Source organism: Macaca nemestrina, chromosome 19 (assembly GCF_043159975.1).
Source record: "Macaca nemestrina isolate mMacNem1 chromosome 19, mMacNem.hap1, whole genome shotgun sequence".
Taxonomy (NCBI): domain Eukaryota; kingdom Metazoa; phylum Chordata; class Mammalia; order Primates; family Cercopithecidae; genus Macaca; species Macaca nemestrina.
Window position 1 is genome coordinate 3,188,333 of NC_092143.1, and position 7,806 is coordinate 3,196,138.

At 52.6% G+C, this 7,806-nt stretch overlaps 1 protein-coding gene across 1 annotated transcript in view; it reads right to left on the minus strand.

Annotated features, from left to right (window-relative positions):
* Window positions 1–2,179, minus strand: part of LOC105489293 (galanin receptor 1) — a 68,591-nt gene extending 66,412 nt beyond the window's left edge. The window contains exons 1-2 of the transcript XR_011617328.1: window positions 1,955–2,179; window positions 137–257 (exon numbers count right to left, since the gene is read on the minus strand). The gene's annotated coding sequence lies outside the window, so the exon portion shown is untranslated. The remainder of the gene's footprint in view (window positions 1–136; window positions 258–1,954) is intronic.
* Window positions 2,180–7,806: the final 5,627 nt, after the last annotated feature.

Sequence of the window (7,806 nt, forward strand, 5' to 3'; positions counted from 1 at the left end):
TATAATCCCAGCACTTTGGGAGGCTGAGGCAGGAGGATCACTTGAGTGTAGGAGTATGAGACCAGCCTGAGCAATATAGGGAGATCCCATCTCTACAAATTAAAATTAAAAATTAGCCAGGCATGATGGTGCTCACCTGTGGGTCCAGCTACTCAGGACGCCGAGATAGGAGAATCGCTAGAGCCCGGGAATTCAAGGCCGCAGCGAGCTATCATCGCACCACTGCACTCCAGCCTGGGTGACACAGCAAGACTCCACTGAAAGAAAAGAGGAGAAAAAAGAGTACATGGTTTCATGAAGGAATATAAGCAAGTACCTTGGGCCTCACGGAGACTGTCTCCGAGGAAATGGTGTTGAGGCCAAAACCAAAACAGCTGTGAGCTGAACACAGCACCAGAGAATAGGAAAGGTAAAGAGAGAGAAAGGAGGGGAAGAGAGCAAGAGAAGTAGAGACAGAGAAACAGAAATGGAGAAAGAGGAGAGAGAAGAAAGGGGACAGAGAGACAAAGAGAGAAGGGGGAGAGACAAAGAGAGAAGGGGGAGAGACAGAGGGAAAGAGGCAGAGAGGGAAGGAGAAAGAAATGGAGACAGAAAAACAGTGATGGAAACCAACAGACAGGAGAGAAAGGAAGAGAGAGAAAGAGAGAAGTGGGGAGGGAAAGGAAGATGGGAAGCAGCAGAGAATTCCTCCTGGCAGAAGACGTCGCACAGGGCAGTGGGAGGGAGCATGGGCAGTAGGAGGGAGCACGGAGCAGTGGGAGGGAGCACAGGGCAGCAGGAGGGAACACAAAGTGGTGGGAGGGAGCACAGGACGGTGGGAGGGAGCACAGAGCGGTGGGAGGGAGCACAGAGCGGTGGGAGGGAGCACGAGGCTGTGGGAGGCAGCACAGGGCGGTGAGAGGGAGCACAGGGCGGTGGGAGGGAGCACGGAGCAGCGAGAGGCAGCACAAGGCTGTGGGAGGGAGCACGGTGCAGAGGGAGGGAGCATAGGGCTTCAGAGAACAGCGTGTATCTGTGCGAATCTCACAACATGAGGTTGGAGGGGAAGGGGTAGCCAGCTCCGGCGGGCCGTCCAGGTCCTGTTGGGATTTCCCTCTTTACCCTCAGAACCATGAGAGCCTGCTAGAAGGTGGTGAGCAGAGAAAGGGCCCACAATGTTTGCGATTTTGAAAAATCACCTGTCTACAACACAGAAAACCAGCCAGAAGAGTGGACTGAGGGGAGAGATAGGCGGCTACTGCAGGTGTCCAGGCTACAGACGGTAACAGGCGCTTCCAGGAGGGGAAAGATGGACGCTGCCATCACACCTGAAAAAAGGCGAGGGCATGTCTGAGACTGGCTTGTTTCCAAACCACCCTCAGAAGCCCGGATGGATGTTGTGCTGGGAACGCCCTGTTCATCCAAGTTTCCACCTACACAATAAAAGCCCATCACAGGCCGGGCACACACTATGTCATTCATTCATTCACTCACATCAAGGGAGTCACTGCCCTCCAGAGGCCAGGCACGGCCACGGCCAGTGGAGGCTGAGCCAGGTGGACCCTCAACCCCCCCTGCCTGCATGTGTGCACCTGTGAGTTCTCTAAACCAGAGCTGGCAGGCTTAGGGAAGCCTCAGGAAATTATCAGCTCTCATGGTGGTAGCATCTTCCCATCTATCGACTTACTTAACTTTAAAATGGGTCACAGATATCATTTTGGCTTCAGAGCCGTGGCAGCCCCACCATGAGTGGCCATTCCTGTCAAATAAAGCAACATGAACAGCCTGGGTTTATATCCATCTTTCCCTTCCAAACAAGGCAAGTCACGAATTACTGAGAAAGTTATAAAGGCATTTGGTTAGAATTCATTCACTAAGTAAATAAATTTAATAAAGCACACATGTAACAAATAAACTTAATGAAGCAGACATAACGGAGTGCAGGGCAGGACCGAATGTCCCCCCCGGTACTTACCGTTCCTGAACTCACAAGCTTGACGGCTGGGTTGGGCTGCAGAGCGGACAGGCCGGTGCGCACCACCAAGACACGCTCACAGACGGCAAGCGCAGGGGCTCACACACGGACGGACGGCAAGCGCACGGGCTCACACAGGGACGGACGGCAAGCGCAGGGGCTCACACATGGACGGACGGCAAGCGCACGGCCTCACACACGGACGGACGGCAAGCGCACGGCCTCACGGATGGACGGCAAGCGCATGGGCTCACACACGGACGGCAAGCGCACGGGCTCAAGGACGGACGGCAAGCGCACGGGCTCACACACGGACGGCAAGCGCACGGGCTCAAGGACGGACGGCAAGCGCATGGGCTCACACACGGACGGCAAGCGCAGGGGCTCACACACGGACGGCAAGCGCACGGGCTCACACACGGACGGCAAGCGCACGGGCTCAAGGACGGAAGGCAAGCGCACGGGCTCAAGGACGGAAGGCAAGCGCACGGGCTCACGGACGGACGGCAAGCGCACGGGCTCACACGCGGACGGCAAAGCGCACGGGCTCACATGCAGACGGCAAGCGCACGGGCTCAAGGACGGACGGCAAGCGCAGGGGCTCACAAACGGACGGCAAGCGCAGGGGCTCACACACGGACGGCAAGCGCAGGGGCTCACACACGGACGGCAAGCGCACGGGCTCACGGACGGACGGCAAGCGCACGGGCTCACGGACGGACGGCAAGCGCACGGGCTCACGGACGACGGCAAGCGCACGGGCTCACACACGGACGGCAAGCGCACGGGCTCACGGACGGACGGCAAGCGCACGGGCTCACACACGGACGGCAAGCGCACGGGCTCACGGACGGACGGCAAGCGCACGGGCTCACGGACGACGGCAAGCGCACGGGCTCACACACGGACGGCAAGCGCAAGGGCTCACGGACGACGGCAAGCGCACGGGCTCACACACGGACGGCAAGCGCAGGGGCTCACACACGGACGGCAAGCGCAGGGGCTCACACACGGACGGCAAGCGCACGGGCTCACGGACGGACGGCAAGCGCACGGGCTCACGGACGACGGCAAGCGCACGGGCTCACACACGGACGGCAAGCGCAAGGGCTCACGGACGACGGCAAGCGCACGGGCTCACACACGGACGGCAAGCGCAGGGGCTCACACACGGACGGCAAGCGCACGGGCTCACACACGGATGGCAAGCGCACGGGCTCACACACGGACGGCAAGCGCACGGGCTCACACACGGATGGCAAGCGCACGGGCTCACACACGGACGGCAAGCGCACGGGCTCACGGACGGCAAGCGCAAGGGCTCACGGACGGCAAGCGCACGGGCTCCGAGACAGTGAGAGGTTTTATTGTGCTATGTTGCTCTGATACAGAGAATGGAATACTGGTCATAACTACCTCCAGAATCCCGCCAGTCATGGGATAAAGAAGGCAGAAGGGAGGGATTGATCACATCCGCCCTCAAAGGCAAGCTCACATCGAGAGGTTCCACCACCACCCCCATTCCGCAGGTCCATCCTCTCGGCCTCGAATCGTTTGAAAAATGCAAGCAGTGGCCCTGACCTTAGTGATCAGACAATGAGGACTGAGGCCAGGACTCGTGCAGGCCCCTCGGCAAGCCCAGCGGTGGCCACATCAAGCTGCAGTGGCATCCAGGGGTGTCTGCTGCAGGCTGGAGTGAAACAGAGGCTCGAGGCTCCAGAAAGGCGTCAGCACCTGGGGCTGTGGACAGAGCCACGTGGAAGCCCTCTCTGAGGACAGCCCGCTGCTGAGAAAGATCTCCACAGGGATTCTTCCGGAATAAATCACTCACCACCTTCTGAAGAAGACACTGATACAGGTAAGTCCCGCATTGAAAGCTTTGGCTGGGTGGAGAAGATGCCATTCACTGTGGATGGTACAGACGGCAGGGGGCAAGGGGCCAGACAGGAAGGTTCTAGAGGTGAGAGACTTTTACAGGAAGAGGTAAGACCTGCCAGGAATGGAAGGAGACTCTGGAAAGAGAAGGCCAGAAACATCTAGAAAGATCCAAAAAGATGACGACTCTTGCAAGAGCGTTGCTGGCAACCAATTCCAGTCTCTCATGGAGCTGAAGATGAAGAAAACCTTCGGCCACCAGAAAGCAACCAGTCGCAGGGACGGCAGCTCCACCAGCTCTAGGGCCTGGTCATGGGAGGCTGTCGGGGTGGCTTGAGAGCTGTGAGGAAGCTGGAGAAACCCGTGCAGGGGCTGTCACAGCCGATCGGTGCAGCAGGGTCTCGTATCAGCAAAATGAGATGCAGAAGCCAGCGGGAGGAACAAGGACAGTCAGAGAAGGAGGCAGCCCCGACCTGCAGGCGCAGGACCACCATGGCTGAGGGTGGGAGGACAGGGTCGTCCGGAGGAAGACCCCCACCTGGTCATGAGGCAACCGCTTCTCTCCAGCCAGGGCATGAGCTGTGCTTATGAGCATGCAGACCATGAGCAGAACAGAAACAGTGACAGCCACACACACACACACACACACACACACACACACACACACACACAAGAAACAACAAAGCCACGACAGAGCTCCATCAGCAGCATGGCTCAGGGCCTCCCAGCTGCCAATCTTTGATTTAAAAATACGTATATCTAGCATTGTTTTAGAGATATTCTTGGTAAAATATCAGGAGACACACTCCTCTTGCCACCCTAATTTAAATAATAGTTGTTTTTCTGAGCCAGTGAGTGACCTTGTGGTTCTCAACCCAGGGTAATGGACAAGGTGATGCTGTCCTGGGGACACTGGCAATGTCTGGAACCATTTGGGTTGTCAGTGATGCCTGGATGCTACTGGCATCGCATGGGTGGAGGCCAGAGAAGCTGCTGGGAACCCTCCAATGCCTGGAACAGACCCTCAGGGACAATCAGCTCCAGGAGCTGACAGTGCTGAGGTGGAGAAACCCCGGTAACAGAATCCAACGCCAAGAGACCAAGAGAACTTAGAAGGGTCTTACAACAAGGTGGCTTCCATTACTGTTTTCCTCCGGATAAAATCATATCGATCAGCCTTAAAGAGACAGGTGTCTCTGTTCCTCTTGTGAGCTCTCTGCAACCCAGAGCCCGTTGGGGGCTCGGCCCCTGTGCCCATCATAAGGAGGATGGAGAGAGATTGATGCTGTAGTCACACCTGGCCACTGCTCTTCCCCACCCGGGAGACCTGTCTCCTCCTGTGTTTCCGAGGTGACTGTCAGGAATGACCCTTGATGACAATGACGAGTTCATCCTGACTCATTTGAGGCCCAGCCGAGGGGGCCCCTCTCTGCATCGCAATGCGGTGTGTGTATGAAATCCCAGCCTGATCTGGATGCAAGCCTGCAGGGTCTCTCACTGTCCTCCGCAGCTCCACTCCAGACCTGGGGCCCCACTTTCTCCAACAGAGACAGCTCATCACACCCTACAAGGCCAGATGTTTATGAAGACCCTCGCACAGGGAGGGGCAGGAAGGGTGAGAGAGGAAACAGTTTCACAGGGCCTACTCTTAAAGAAACCAGAAAAAGGCCTTTGTCTCTGAGCAAAAGCTTCATAGCTGCAAATAATCCACACCCACGACAAATACAACCTCGTGCTGAATTCCGAATGGCGCTGCTTCCAGCCATGTGCATTTAATTTGTCTCACCTCAAAATTACAAGTAAATAAACACAGAAACGCACCTCTAACCCATTCCTTCCAGATATAACAAACTCTAACTTTGAGATTTTGTGATTTGAACAAATGGTATTAAGAAATAATATTTACAGGTTTGAATTTCAATACATTATTTTCATTTTGCAAAGACACCTTCTAAATAAGCAAACACAACTTAACTTTAACTAATTAAAATTTAATTAGAAGTTATTTCTCTAAGATTATAAGTGATCTGGGAACCCCTTAAATTGACTCCTCTATGGTGCTGAGTAAAACCTCTCAAGCTCATGGAAAACAGAGGTTCTCATTTTAAATAAGAAATTCTTCTAGAAGCACACATGCAAGTCCCTAACGGGCTGAAAGGAGCTCCGAGTGTGAGGGATCCTGTCTCCTGAGTCTTGCTGTTCTCCCTGAATTCAACAGCAAAAATGTACCAGGCCCTTCCATTTAATTTGGCACAGTAACAGCATTTTTTCCTTGTCTTTTCAAAAATTATCTCAATGCAATAAGAACAAGAAAATAAGCCCAAACTTCACCTTTCACAAAGCTAGGAGACATCTGTTCTTACAAATCACAAAATATGAAGACAAAAAAACGGCTGCAAAAATGGTAAATTACTTAGATGATAGAGAAAGGGCAGACTTAAAGGGCCGGGATTTGGAATGCACTGGGATGTGGCGTAGGGTTGGGGCAGGTCCTCACCCACTCCCGACATGCTCAGGTGACTAACCCTCTCCCACTAACCCAAATATGGGAATTATATGCACAGAAAATATTTAGCAAGAGCGGCCACTTGGAAATGGCACCAGCAATGGGGTAAGAGACACGACAGGTTCACAGTACAGAGATGCCATTTGCCATGTTTCGGGATCTTATGACGTGCCTCGTTGGGAAGAGCTGCTGATTTTTTTCCCTTGCAGCAGTTGAGAAGATCATTAGATGAGAGTGGTTCTCCACTGGAAGCAATAGTTTCCTCCGAGGGGATATTTGGAAATTGTGCAGCATTATTGTCGCAACCTAGAGGTGTGGGCAGCCACTACCAGCACCCAGTGGGTAGAGGCCAGGGGTGCCGCCCAGCATTCCACAGTGCACAGACAGGAGGACAATTGAGCTGCCCAGCGAGGAACAATCGAGTCAAAATACCAAGAGTGTTGCTGTTGAGACGCCTTGATTTATACCTACGAACTTTGGAGCTAATTCTATGATACATGGGCCAAGAAGCAAGAAATAGAAAATGAACACAAAGAGGGAAAAAAGCTCTGCCTTGTTCCCATGGATATTATGTTTTGTCTGTTTCTGAATCATATTAAAGGCTAAAAGCTAAAATGGAATAACTGATTCACCATGAACTCCTTTTTTTAAGCATGAGTAATACCTAAAGCCCTGAACAGCCTTGTAAGTTCAACACATGGTTTAATGTGCCAGTATAGACTTAGAGCATACAATTTTCAAATGTATTGGGAAATCGATATTGAGATATTCAAGTAACTGGGAAAAGTCAACCCAAGTTGATGATTTGGAGAGACACCGTCCCTCCCTGGCCATGCCACTCAGAAGCTTGGGAACACCATATTCTCAGCCTAGCAACACAAAATTTGCAGTTTGTCCGTAAAACAGAAAGGGAAAAATTATCCAATCACATGGGGCTTGCAGAATCTCATTAGATCAAATTAGGCAGTAAAACAGTTTATGAGATTTTACTGCAGCACCCTATAGGAATCATTTTAACAGGTGTCCAAGTCATTTGTAATTTTCAAGAAGTGTTTAGCTGTCTGCCTGGGTGGTCATGAAGTGTTGCCATTGGTTATGGGACTTTAAGTTGCCCTAAGGAACATCCAAAAGAAATATCTGCTAGTGACCTAAAGTCTTGGCTTTGGAGCTGCAGAGACAGGTTCCGCCAACAGGTATTCATTGCAAAGCCATTAGGGGACAGAGAACAATTGAAGGTGAGTAGGTGAGGTGAGAATAAACCACACAAAAACTCCAGGGAGAAGTCGAAAGCCATTGATGAAGCTGCCAGTGTTGGTTATGTGACGCACATGACATGAAGAAAGGGAGACAGAGATTTTTTCATCACCTTCACATTGCAGAAATTGTTGCTATTATCGAATATGGTGCTCTAACTAAAAGAGGCCTTAGAAGGGAGACTTAGGAAGAACGAAGAATAAGTAACAATGGGCCT